This window comes from Leptidea sinapis, chromosome 31 (genome assembly GCF_905404315.1).
Source record: "Leptidea sinapis chromosome 31, ilLepSina1.1, whole genome shotgun sequence".
NCBI classification, from domain to species: Eukaryota; Metazoa; Arthropoda; class Insecta; order Lepidoptera; family Pieridae; genus Leptidea; species Leptidea sinapis.
This window is the reverse complement of record NC_066295.1, coordinates 1,687,843-1,701,945: the sequence shown is the minus strand read 5'-3', so window position 1 is coordinate 1,701,945 and position 14,103 is coordinate 1,687,843. Positions and strand designations below refer to the sequence as shown.

The 14,103-nt window shown below is 36.7% G+C and overlaps 1 long non-coding RNA gene across 1 annotated transcript; it reads right to left on the bottom strand.

Annotated features, from left to right (window-relative positions):
- Positions 1 to 478: 478 nt before the first annotated feature.
- Positions 479 to 9,881, bottom strand: LOC126974237 (uncharacterized). The gene is made up of 4 exons (XR_007731492.1): positions 9,732 to 9,881; positions 4,764 to 4,861; positions 1,381 to 1,545; positions 479 to 593 (listed from the first exon to the last, which is right to left on the bottom strand). It is a non-coding gene; the product is annotated as an uncharacterized LOC126974237 (long non-coding RNA).
- Between the last annotated feature and the right edge of the window lie 4,222 nt (positions 9,882 to 14,103).

The window sequence follows — 14,103 nt, the reverse complement described above, 5'->3', positions numbered from 1 at the left end:
TATAGTTATATATATCGTGTAACGGTCTTAAATTTTACAGCCTCCGCGTCGAGCGGCTCAAACCTTCGTATAAAAGCTTCGCTTCAAAATTAAAACACTTGTTATATAAGCGATTATTTTAAAACACGAATGAATTTCTAAGTTATTCATAATATGATGACATGAAAGATGAAACTTTAAGCTTTAAATTTATTAAGTACCTACTATGTTAAATATTTTTTTATTATTTTTGACATGGAAACATAATATTTCAGCCTAATTATTTTATTTAATTCTGTATTATATTTAATTAATTTGCATGCCTAGTTACACTTAGCGAAACATGTGTACTTATCTGTACCAACGTAACATATGTAATTACTTCTTAAGATAATTAGAGTGAATGTTGAATTTTGTCTTCAGGTAAATTACTATATTAAGTAAATAATATAATAATACTACTTATTGATTTTTATTAATAATTTTATAATTAAACGATCACAATATAAGTGCAGATAGGAAACACATCAACATTCGTGTTTTAAATTGGTAAAAGGGACTGCAAACTTTCACTGAACTATTGCCAAGCCATATGAAACTGCGAGACTTAAAACCTGCAATGAAAATTTATATTATTATTTTCCAACCAAACTAAAACGATTTATTAATTAAATTTCAAATTAAAGTTAATATTTTATTCGTATTCATATACCAACAACTATATTACACTGTATATTTAATACTAGGTGTAATATGTATATTTATACATATAGTCGAATATGTATGACGTTGCACTAAAAATAATGGCGGCAAACGCTTTCTCGCTCTAACATATATTCGACTCTATTGTTTGTTTTTAATAGTGTTAGCTATTAAAGTAATGCATATCAAGTTGATTTAGATCAAATTGCTCTTTGTAGGTAGGTACCGGCCTCTTTTATTTGCACATGCATAAAATTGATATCTCCATTTTATAATAACGTTAATATTTTTTAAATGCCAGTTGGGTTGAGAATTTCTCTTAGCTAATCGTGAATAGTCATTATTAAAGTTCAGTTATTTATTTAGAGCATTGGTAGCAAGACCATCAGCTCAAAAGAAAATACAGTAATAGAAAAAAATATATTTAAATCACTTTCAATATAGGTACCCGATAACAAGGTCACCCCCGTTAGCTTTATGGGCAAAAAAAAAATATGAAGGTTAGGCCTCCATTTTATTCCTTTCATTAAATTCATAATTAAAGTTAAAATCCAGCTCTAGCATTTGATCCATACTATAAACGCCAAATAAATTAAAATTTGAAAATTAGTCCAACTTGTTAACACTGATATTAAACTTACAAGCCGTTATTATCTAAAGGAATGTGCAAAAAGCAAAGAACTACAGAGACACACTCACCGTTATAATAAGTGATCTTTTAAGGGTTATCAATCCAAGAGGTGTAAATATCGGCGGTATGAAACTAAGAGTGCTTATTATCATTTTTTCCATGTTAGAAATCTCTTCGCCCATATTGGTCGTCTGGTACGCAAATTCTGAGATAAGATGCTTGGTTTTTTCCACCTAGTAATTAATTTATAATTAATTAAACTTAATTGAGACTCATATTCAGAAACTGCATGTATACCAGTAATAATAATAATAATATAGCCTTTATTCAGATCCTTACTAACATAGAGAACTAACAATACTCAAACATAAAACATTAGAAACAAAATAACTTATTCTAGTATTTGTATTTTTTTTATTTTTTGTGAATCTGTTTGCCAATCGGCAAAGGCCTCCTCCAACCGTTTCCATTCATGTCTTTCTTGAGCCACTTTGTTCCAAGTTACTCCTGCCACTTCCCTGATATCGTCCTCCCATCTTTTCTGGGGTCTACCTCTTTTCCTTTTCCCTTCCCTGGGATACCATCTTGTCACTTTCTTACTCCATTTGTCATATCCTCTTACCATGTGCCCAGCCCATCTCCATTTGAGTCTTCTAATTTTGGATTTGACGTCAATGACTTTTGTTTTACTTCTGATGACGCGGTTTTTTAGTCTGTCTGATCTTTTCACGTTCAGAATACTTCTCTCCATAGCATATTGGCAAGTTGCGAGTTTGGTAATCATTTCATGAGTTAAAGTCCATGATTGACAGCCATACATCAGAACGGGTAAAATACAGGTGTTATACAATTTGCTCTTGATATTAATATTAAGTTTTTCGTCTTTCATAACCTCTCTCAAACTCCAATATCTTCTCCAGCTGTTCGTAATTCTTCTCTTTACTTCCTCGCGCGTAGGTTCTTTTTGAGTTATGAGCTGTCCCAGATATATGAATTCATCAGTATAGTTGATTTCAGTATTTCCTAATTGTATCATGTCTTTTTTCCCATTTGTCATCACTCTAGTTTTGTCTGGATTGAGTTTTAACCCTATTTTTTCACTTTCTGTTGCAAGTTCTTCTATCATAGTTTTCATATCTTCGGATGTTTTAGCGAATAGCACTATGTCATCAGCGAATCTCAAATGCGTTAATGATTCGCCATCTATATTGATCCCGAAATTTTGCCAATTGATTCTTCTGAAAATTTATTCTAAAACAGCTGAAAATATTTTTGGAGATAAGGGATCTCCCTGTCTAACGCCTTTTCCTACTTTGAATGGATGACTCTTCTTTTCTAGTTGTATTCTGGCTGTACTTTGACTGTATACGTTTTTTATTAATCGAATGTATTTATGCTCAATCCCTTGTTCTGCTAATGCTTCCCATATATTTTTGTGTACTAGGGAGTCAAATGCCTTACTGTAGTCGACGAATGCTATATAGTATGTAAGCTGGTATTCATTGTACTTCTCTAAAACTTGACGAACTACATGGATGTGGTCAATCACTGAGTAGTCCTTACGAAAACCAGCCTGCTCTATCGGTTGATGTTCGTCCAATGTCCTTTCAATACGTTTTAAAATGATCTTCGCGAAGATTTTGTAAATATTTGACATTAGGCTGATAGGGCGATAGTTACCAATATCATGTTTATCTCCTTTTTTATAGAGCAGAATAATGTTAGACTCTGTCCATTGCTGAGGTATTATTTCAGTGTTTAAGATAGTGTTAAACATCTCTGTAAGGACAGGTACTAAAACTTCCTTGTAATTTCTCAGGAATTCGTTGCTTATGCCATCAGGACCCGGTGTTTTATCTACTCTTTGGGTGACTATAGCTTTATCGACTTCAGCTTGAAGAATGCTAGAAACGCTTGAAGTACCCACAAGAGTGTTTTCACATATTGTTGTATGCTTTTTTGACTCCACCCGTTTTACTTATATACGCTTCTATGATTTCCATTCTACTTTTTTTCTTATCCTTCCTTATGCTATCTTTAATTTCTTTACTAATCTTCGTTAAATGTTTTCTTCTATCTTGTGTATCTCTGGCTTTGATTAAGTGATTTCTCTCTTCTAGCAGTCTTACGGTATTTTTTGTCATCCATTTTCTTGGTTCATCTTTGGTATTTGCATTTAGTTGTATTTGGGTTTTTATGGTGTTTTCTATCCAGTTGTATTTTTCTTGCGTACCCATCTCCTTTGCGTTAGATTGAAAGTCTACGAATTTGTCCCTTAGATTGATTGTTATTTGTTCTAACTGATATTTCCCGAGCTTTATATTTCCTGGGCCTCGTCTTGGTCTAGACTGTTTTGGTTGATTTGCTACCAGTTCTGTTCTAATTAATCTATGATTAGTGTTAAAGTTCAATTTGTTAATCACGGAGAAGTTAGTGAAGTAGCTATTTCTGTTAGTCATTATAAAATCAATTTGATTTTTTGTTTTACGATGTATACCAGTAGGATTTTTAATTGTATTACTTATAATGATGATTTTAATAGAATAACAGCCCTATGTTGGCCTAACTCTTAACCCTATTAGTACTTAGGTATTGTAAGAGTTGATAACCTGGCCTAGGACAAAACCTTTTGTTGCATAGGTACAATAATGGTTTTTTAGTATTCCTACCACGAATAAATTAGTAACTCTTATAAATATCAACATTGTGTCTCTTCTAGAATTGTACAAAAAATCCTCGTAGTAAACTTTCAGTAGTTGACTTTCTTGACCTTCGAGTTTTTATGTTCCGTGGAATAAACGTAGTACCTACATTGATTCGAGAACCGAAAACACATTGGTAATTAATTAGCAGGCGAGGATTGAACGCCAGGGTCAACGGTTCTACCTTTTGCTTCACCGACGATTATTTTAAGTAACATAGTCACTCGTCCTGATTAATTCTGGCTGAATATTGGTATTATTAATTATTGAATTAGGTATAAGAAGTAAAAAATTAAACTCTCTGCTTCTTTCATACGTGTGTTCTTTTGTAACCGTAGGAGTCAACCAGTTGAAGACTTCTTTGCACAGCATATTTTATGCTTTACGGTCTATCACCGCAGCGTCGGCTTTTTCTGCCGTAACCAGTAGTGTGACTGTGTAAGCACTGTTTGTGTTTCGGGAAATGGATCAAGCTGAGAGGAGAGGTGATGTCTTATTTTTCTATAAAATTTTGTGCTACCGTCGAGCGCTCATGCGGCGCCGCGGAGCGGAGATGCGTATAGACAGGCGGCCGAGTGGCCCGCGCTTGCGCGCTTTTTCCCCGCGCCTCGCACTCACGAGAGCGTTGCTATACACACAGCCTTCGTCTCCTCTGCTCCCCGCTTTGGTGGAAACCGGGCCTAAGAACCACAATAGATCCAACTTAACGTAATACGTTAAACATTGTCCTTGATTATAATAATAATTACTTGAAGGTACGTTAGGTGAATTGGTTGGAAGTACACAAATAGTCTTGATCCGTGTAGTATTATCCACATTATTTGTATCACGCAATCAAGACAAGTCCCTGAAATCATAGTCACATTATTAAGGGTTACATTTTATTTCCGTAGCTATTCCAGAAAGCGTCTCAATAAATCAAATCAATATCAATTTATTCATTCATGTCAAAGAACACTAATGAAAGTCAAAAGTTATCATTACCAATTACAACTTTCTTCGGAAATGTTTGAGCTTTAATGGGAAGAAGTGGCAACAAATTCATTTAGTAGGGTACCCGTAAGGGTGGTACCCTTTTAAATCAACGTTTACAGCTTCTTTGTTTTACAAATAATTTCAATTACAATATATGTAAATTTATGTAATAAAATTACTCAAACGTCAAATATTCAACACGAGTAGGACAAGAAAAAGTAAATGTAAATTAATAAATAAAACAGAAATTATTGAGTAGGTACAGAACGCCTACCATCAACTTTTAATTAGCGATGCGATTCCGATGCAGTTCAGTTTAGGTACCTAAACTAAAATTCGTACCATAAGGTGCCTTTTACTGAATGATGTTGGGATCGCTTATGAAGAATGAATCAATGATATTTCTTTTAATACTATAATATCATTGGAATGAACGAAATAAATTTGTCTATGGTCAGCTGTGTGAGAAAGAGATGACGCTCTACAGTCGTTGCATAAGTTTGTCTCTCTTACTCGAACCATACCTATGCGTTGCGTTTCGAAACCTAAAATGATATGATTTTAGCGGTTTTTTGCGTAGAAAATACATTTAATTTAATTGCGCTTTATAGCGTCAAATTATAAACCACTAAGCCCTTTTTTGTACTTATTAAATAATAGTAATATAAATAAATATAGTTCTTTGAATTACAAATTAAATGTATGATTAATTATATGTTTTCGAAAAAAATAACGAGTTATGAACGCACCTCCATTTATATTTGATAGGAGCACTGAGTATATACTTTTTAATTCGTTCTTGCGAACAGGCTATAGCTCGGGCCCTTACTGCCTCGTCTTTAGTATTTTCATTTTCGGTATTTATTTTCAGTATTTTGTTTTACAAAAAAGTCCAATAAAGTATTCTCATCTCATCTTTCATCAATAAAATTTTCAAAAAAGTTACTTATTTTTTACGGTGTGTTCATTTTAGCAGTTTTAGTAATATATAGCCTCCTTTACAAAGAATAGGGTTGGAGAGCATAATAAAAAAAGGGTTTACTGCGTACTCGTAGCAGGGTGTGAAGCTCCCATAGTCATTGTTTTAACCATCTGTTATTGTAACATTTCTCTTAAATGTGTTTTGTACAATTGTGTTCTTAGAAAATAAATTACACAAGTGTTTGAGGCGTGGGAAACGGTGGACGATGGCAGGGATAGAATTGAGTATATATTGTGAGAACGGACACAGTTCATGGACGCGAACGCGACACCCACACAAAAACACCGACACAGACGCGCACACACCGCCTTCGCAAGCGTAGGCTTGGTCAACCGCAGCAAACCGCTGGCACTCGTCACGCCAGGGGTCCGCAAATTAGACACAACGAGACGTTAGTCCTCGTCCTGTAATCGTTTCACTCCACTCACACTCACACACGGACTGACTGACGGACTGACATACACCACTCACACAATCACAAACAGACACAAACATACATGCACACATATATACACACTTACACACAATACACATAATACACAATACATCACCACACTCGCCGGCGAGTGTGTTCTTCTCATTTTCTCATCTTTCATCTTCATTTCATCTTCATTTTCATTCTCTCTCCGTCCCACAAGCACACAGCCGGTCCGAGGTTCGAGTATCCTTAGGTGACGCCCCGCGACTGTTGTTGCGTAGTCTTTGCGGCCTCCACGGCCAACGTCCTATGTCGCTGTAAAAGCCTTCAGGGCTAACAGCATAGAGGAAGTTTTTAGTCGGTAGGGGGTGTCCGCTAGCGCGGACACTCGAGTCCGACATATTACGTCCCGTTTCGAAGCCTAAATACGTAAATGTATTTTCCTAGTCGAAAAAAAAAACACAGTTTATAGACACACTTCAGAGACATCCGCTTAAGAGACAAGCTTCTACCATCCGTTTAAGAGTAAATTCCTCCACGAGACAGGAAGAAAGAAAGTTATTATTATAACGCGTTCCTGTATAATATAGTATAGTCCGTCTCTCAATTGTGTTAATAGTGTCGATAGTATAGATTATGTTGCTGCCGTCACATAGTTCCACTACCGGTCTCTTGGCTTCACTTGTTTCATACAATTAAAGTTTGTTTAATTCGATCACCACGCGGCATACTCACTCTTGGTCGATTATAGTGGCCTGTCCGTTTCAGTATTATTATGATTAAAATTACCCCTAACGGAATTACATCTACACAAAGTCACATACTCAACAGATGATTAGGAATGTAAATGAAGTAAACACAATAACGAAAAGCATGTACTGATTATGAATGAATGAATGATATATATCTCGGAGATTTATTTGGATTTAAAATCGGGCGTCACGGTGTTGGTATCCACCATGTTGTTATAAGTCCATCAGTGCGCACAACCGGCGCGGGCGCTAGCTTGAAGACGACTGCGACTTCTCAATGAGCGCTTTACTGATGGACAATAATAACTAACTTCAATCACGTCACCGACAGTGACGTACACAGTGACAACTTCAAACACACTTTGAAAGATGACGTTCGCCATCAGTTCAGCCCAATACACAGAGTAGAATATTATCTATAAATACAGGCCATATTGCTTTTATATTCTAATTCTCCGACATATATATATTAAAAGACCCATACAAAAATATAAGTAATTATATGAATGAATGAAATTTCTAGGTACAATTTGTACATCAGCTCGATCCATTTGACCGCGTGCAACGTAGAGCAGCTCGAATTGTCGGGGACGCAGTGCTCTGTGAACGGCTGGATCACTTGGCGTTGCGTAGAGACGTCGTTTCATTGTGTGTCTTCTACCGCATTTATCACGGGGAGTGTTCCGAAGAGCTGTTTCACCTGATTCCTGCCGCCGAATTCCACCTTCGCACGACACGCCACAAGTTAGGTTATTATCCCCACCATCTGGATGTGTGGCGGTCCTCCCCAGTGCAGTTTTCAAGGAGCTTTCTTCCATGTACTACAAAGCTGTGGAATGAACATCCTTGTGCGGTATTTCCGGGACGATACGACATGGGTACCTTCAAAAAAGCGCGTACACCTTCCTTAAAGGCCGGCAACGCTCCTGTGATTCCTCTGGTGTTGCAAGAAATTGTGGGCGGCGGTGATCACTTAACAACAGGTGACCCGTACGCTCGTTTGTCCTCCTATTCCATAAAAAAAAGTCCCATAGCTTTACCCGTTTTATAGGGTTTTTGTTTAAATGTTTTTTTTTTGTCATATGTCAATGTTTTAAAAGAATAGAATAAAGATATTCTATTTCAGGCTTCCATTAGATCCAAAAAAAAATCAAACGGTTTGTTGAATATATTGTTCTGTTTATTCATGTAAGTGCTTTATTGTTGCTTTAAATAATATAATTTTTATTGTTACATCACACAGTGATCCTATCACTTGTAAATGCGTAGTTATTATTATAATTATTCGAATTATTGTGTTTTCATGTGATTGCCTCTATTCTAATCTCTTATTATTTTTAATATATTTTTTTTTAATCTGGATATTGTCACTATTAGATGTTGTTAGTTTAGCTAATTGCGTGATAACCTTGAAAACCGCACTGTGGAGGAACGCCACACATCCAGATGGTGGGGATGATATCCTTACTTTGGGCGTGTCGTGCGAAGGTGGAATTCGGTGGCAGGAATCAGGTTAAACAGCTCTTCGGAACACTCCCCGTGATAAATGCGGTAGAAGACCCACAATGAAGCGACTTCTCTTCGCAACGCCAAGTGATCCAGCCGATCACAGAGCACTGGGTCCAGCTGCTGTACGTTGCACGCGGTCAAATTGATCGAGCTGATACTGGGGTGCGCCAGACCAGAGATGACAGCATAGTCCATGAGTGGCCGGACCTGCGCTTTGTAGAGCGCTAGAATGTGGGCCAGTTTCTTTGAAGCCAATTTGGCTTTGCCCTCCAGATGAGCACGAAATTGGCAATCCCTCGAGATTTCGAGGGATTTAATTAACTACGGCTTTGTCAGCAAAACACATTACACCCAACCATATTGTTAAGTTTCATAACTATACCTTTAACACACCAAATATGTTTCAAAACAATAAAATCACAAAGATACTATTCGCCAACCGATGACATGACAGTTCTTTGTTTATTTATCCCCAACGTTGACATCTGGCCAAACAAATATATGGGTTACGCGATATAGATGCAAGATCAATAGCTTTGTCCCGTTCTATCTCAGCCTTAGTTGTATATCGCTTGTCCTTTCTATTTGTAATGAAGTCACTGATGCTACTTCTGTAGCGTTAATATGCTAAGACCTCATGGTACGAATGAATATTAGACTATGGATCCTATACTCTACCTACGGAATGAATGAACGAACTAAATCAGTTTGCGATTCAATTTCTTGATTTGACATCAACCTAAAATGGATAGCTGTAATGACGTCGTGGTACGAAATAGCAAAGCAGTTCATTTTAGGCTGTCAATTGAATCGCAATAAGAGTTCATGGTAGGCCCGCAGTAATACCTAGATGGATCAATCCAGACACACCGTAAATAAATATAGGTATTGTGCGAGCATTTCATTAGCTATTATAAAAAAATATAAAAACTATTTTAATATTAACTAATTTATAAAATTACATATAACTTAACTAACTTATTAAATTGTAACTAACAAGTAACCGAACATCAGTATAGTAGATAGTAGATTATTAGTAGATATGGACATTATATATATATATATATATTATAATACATACCGCGGCAGCAACTTTGAGATAAATTAGCCATGGTTATAATAAATGATATTATAAATGACGAAGATGTCGCAAACGTCATCAAACCATGCAATGAGGAATCAAGTAAGATAATTACTTCCAACATTGCTATGATTGACCTGTGAATTTTCAGTAAACTTGCATTCGTTAATTTTATGCTTGCTGGTTTGTGTCCTGCAAAAATATATGTTTATATCAATATTTATCAATAGACTGGTGTGTTAATAATAGGCAAATGTAAACTAGTGCAAAAAGCAGGAAATCCAGAAGTCAATGGGATAATATTATATCTATGTACCCAACCAACCATGATAACGATTAGAATACAGTGTTGTTATGGATATCCATATCCGTAACCGTAACCGAATCCGAAATAAAAGTTTTGGATAATTTCGGATAGGGTGGAGTCTAACTAAATGTAAATACTACACTCGTACGAATTAACTGTGCACTCCGCTGGAATGCGACACCTTTCCCGCTACCTAATGACGTCACAGCGCGAGGTGCACAGCTACCTAATTCGTACGGGTTATACTTTATAGTAATTAATATGACACGTCGTGACAAGTTTTTGTTTTTGCCCGGCCGGAAGATTACCGCACGCCCGTTTAGTCGTAACTTTAGACTCTAAAATCTAGAGTTTAGAGGTTATTGCGGGATTACGTTACGTATGATGTAATTCATTTTACGATTACTTAAGGTCTGGTTTATTGTAAATTAGTAAATAAATTTGCCTCACGCTCACAGCAAAAAGCGTTTTTGCTGCGAGTTTTCACGTAGCAATAGCGCCCTTTTCGTGCTGGAGAGGTGAAAAATAATTTTATTGCAAATACTTTTTATTTTGGTTAGTTTAATACATAAATATATAAGTAATTTAATACAATATAAAAATTCTCCATTGGCTGCAATACAGTCCTTTAAACGTTGAGGCCAGTAATTAAAAACACGCTCTCTTTCCATGGGAAAATTCTTCACTGCCAAGCTCACGGATTGTGTTAGGGACTCCAAATTATCATGTCGTTTAGAGCAAGCCGTATTATCTAAAACTGACCATAAATCATAATCCAGCGGATTAAGATCGGGACTAGACGACGGCCAGTCTTCAGCTCTGATGAAGTCCGAAACGTTCGTTTCCAACCATGACAGAGCTTTATGAATGCGCCGAATCTTGCTGGAAGGACCATTCTTAGTTATTTAACATGGTGTTGTTAAGGGGCTTCACTAAATTCTTAAGAATGGAACAGGGAGGCGCAATAGAACGTGCATTTATTAAGTATAGGCTAAAAAAATAAATACAAAAGGTATAGTTGAAATAAAATATAGGATGATCTGAAATCTGGGGTGATAGCTGCCATTTCCCCACGGATATTTTCATTTAGCTGACTGATGTTCCTCGGATTGTTCATGTACACTTTATGTTTGTGGTATCTCCACAAAAAAAAGTCAGGAGGCGTCAAGTCAGGGCTACGTGGGGGCCAAGGGATATCACCTCTTTTGGAAATTAGTCTTGCAGGAAACATCTGTCCCACAACCGCCACAGAGTCATTTGATGTGTGACAGGTCGCCCCGTCTTGTTGGAACCAAGTCCTCGTATTCGCTATTCTAGATCTCGCAAAATCTGGAGTCAAATATCCATCTAACATCGCAACATAGCGGTCGGTGTTAACGGTGATGTTTCATCCTCGTGAATCTTCAAAGAAGAAAGGGCCAATAATTTCTTTGCTTGAGATTGCTGCCCATACCGTTACTTTCGGACTATGCGAATCCATATATATATATATATGTATATATATATGTATATATATATGTATATATATATATATATATACATAGCGGTCGGTGTTAACGGTGATGTTTCATCCTCGTGAATCTTCAAAGAAGAAAGGACCAATAATTTCTTTGCTTGATATTGCTGCCCATACCGTTACTTTCGGACTATGCGAATCCATATATTTGGATTCTCGTCGTTCCAATAGCGACAATTTCGGTTTACGAACCCATTTAAATGAAAATACCCTCGTCAGAAAAAAGGATGTTGTCAAAAGTGGAAAATCGACTAAGCATTTCTTCAGCAAATGCCAACCTTGCTCCGAAGTCGACCTCTTAATTCCTGCGTTAACTGGAGCTTATAAGGATGCAGTTTAAGATCCAACTTCAAAATTCGCTGTAAAATTCGTCGCGACAAGTTTAAAGCCGCCGATCGCTTCCGAGTAGTCACTTGCGGATTTTTTCCTACTGACTCCTTCACCCTCTAAATATTATCTGTGGTCCTAGACGTTCTTGGACGACCTGTTGCTGGTGGTTTAAAGTTACCCGCTTTTGACATTGTCCAGTCCAGTTTACTACAAACATTTCAACCTGATTCCTGCCGCCGAATTTCACCTTCGCATGACACGCCACAAGTTACGATATCATCCCCACCATCTGGATGTGTGGCGGTCCTCCACAGTGCGGTTTTCAAGGAACTTTCTTCCTCGCACTACGAAGCTGTGGAATGAGCTTCCTTGTGCGGTGTTTCCGGGACGATACGACATGGGTACCTTCAAGAAAAGCGCGTACACCTTCCTTAAAGGCCGGCAACGCTCCTGTGATTCCTCTGGTGTTGCAAGAGTGTGGGCGGCGGTGATCACTTAACACCAGGTGACCCGTACGCTCGTTTGTCCTCCTATTCCATAAAAAAAAAACATACAGTAGTACCGTAGTAGGTACAGTAGTACAGATTTGGGAGTATAACAATGACTTTAATAATTCCGCAATAATTGAGGTTTTTTTTTCGTAGCTTACAGACTTTTTTCAAAATTTTACTCAATGTACTATATAATAATAATATAATATACTCAATAATACGCTTGCGTCTCTCTAAAGCCTACAATTCATCATCACTCTGATCAATTGTAGTGTGTTGAAGCTCTTCAGCTTTTTAACTATACATTTAACTTATACAGTGGAGACATATTACTTATCAGGCTCAAATTCTAGCAGTACTAATTACATTCTTATCATCACCTGTATCAGTAACCTATAGTAAACCTGTTTGCAACAACGCAGCACCGGGCGCTGAGTTACATACACTTTTGTATGAACCTTTTGCCCAAGAACCATCTGCAACTACTGCTATCACAGGACAGCAATCTTTATCCACTCCTCTGTTTAAAATGGCTAGCCTTTTTTCTTCTACACCTTCTCGCCACTACCTAAGTGGCACTTCTTTGATTGCATATTGGGCATTTTTAGCGTACTACAAATTTCATTTAACAGCTGAATATCCATTTTCTGAACAGAAACCTATCCCATATTCCTTCCACAACTTTAGGCTTTCATTAAACAATATTGAAATATTTATATATATTTTACATTCGTGATTGAATGTAAAATGTATCTGTGCCTATGTATGTATCTATATACATCTTTAAAACAACGTAACGGATATTGATTAAGTTTTTAATATATAGAAGATATAGTGTTGGAAGGCCCCCCACAAGATGGTCCGGAACGGGTTGGATGAGGGCATCGCTGCACCGATCGTCATGGCGATATTTGTGGGGGTTTATTTGTCCAGTAGTGGACGTCTTCCGGCTGAATGATAATGGTGATGATGATAGTAGAGAAACACTGATCATTTATTGTTTCCTAAATGTGGTAAATTGATGTCGTAAATGAACACATTTTTTGCGCATACATTGCAAACGCTGGCTGAACCGTACAAGATAGATTAAAATGTGCTAGAATATTGTACAACATTGTTGTTCGACGAAGAAGTCCGCGATGGTAGGTATATGTCTATATCTTAGGGGAAACCCACAATAACTATTTGTTATCCTTTACTATTTACGAGAAATAATGACTTATTTATGAAGCGACTTTAAGCAATTCAACATTAATCCTTATAAAATTAAGTATACCTACATTGTGCATTTAATATAGATGAACATGGCCTTTTACAGCATTTAATTTAAATGAATATTTTCGAAGATATTAAAGATTACGTAGCGTACGTAGAGTGTCAATATATTGCACGGATACATTTTTTTGAAACACGAATGAAACTGAATGCACGAATTGCGTCCGAAAAATTTCCCCAAATTATCATAGCACAGTACGGATGCCACACATCCGCTATGCCGTATGCACACCACGTGGCTTGTTCTGATACCGTCTGTCTTTCTCCTAATGGCAAAAATAACCCGATCTAAAATTATTAAACGATTAAAAATATCTTCAATTTGTTCTTTCGATTTAAGATTTTTGTCAATTATCACTACATAGTATAAAACAAAGTAGCTTTCTCTATCCCTATATCCCTATGTATGCTTAAATCTTTAAAACTACGCAACGGATTTTGATGCGGTTAAAA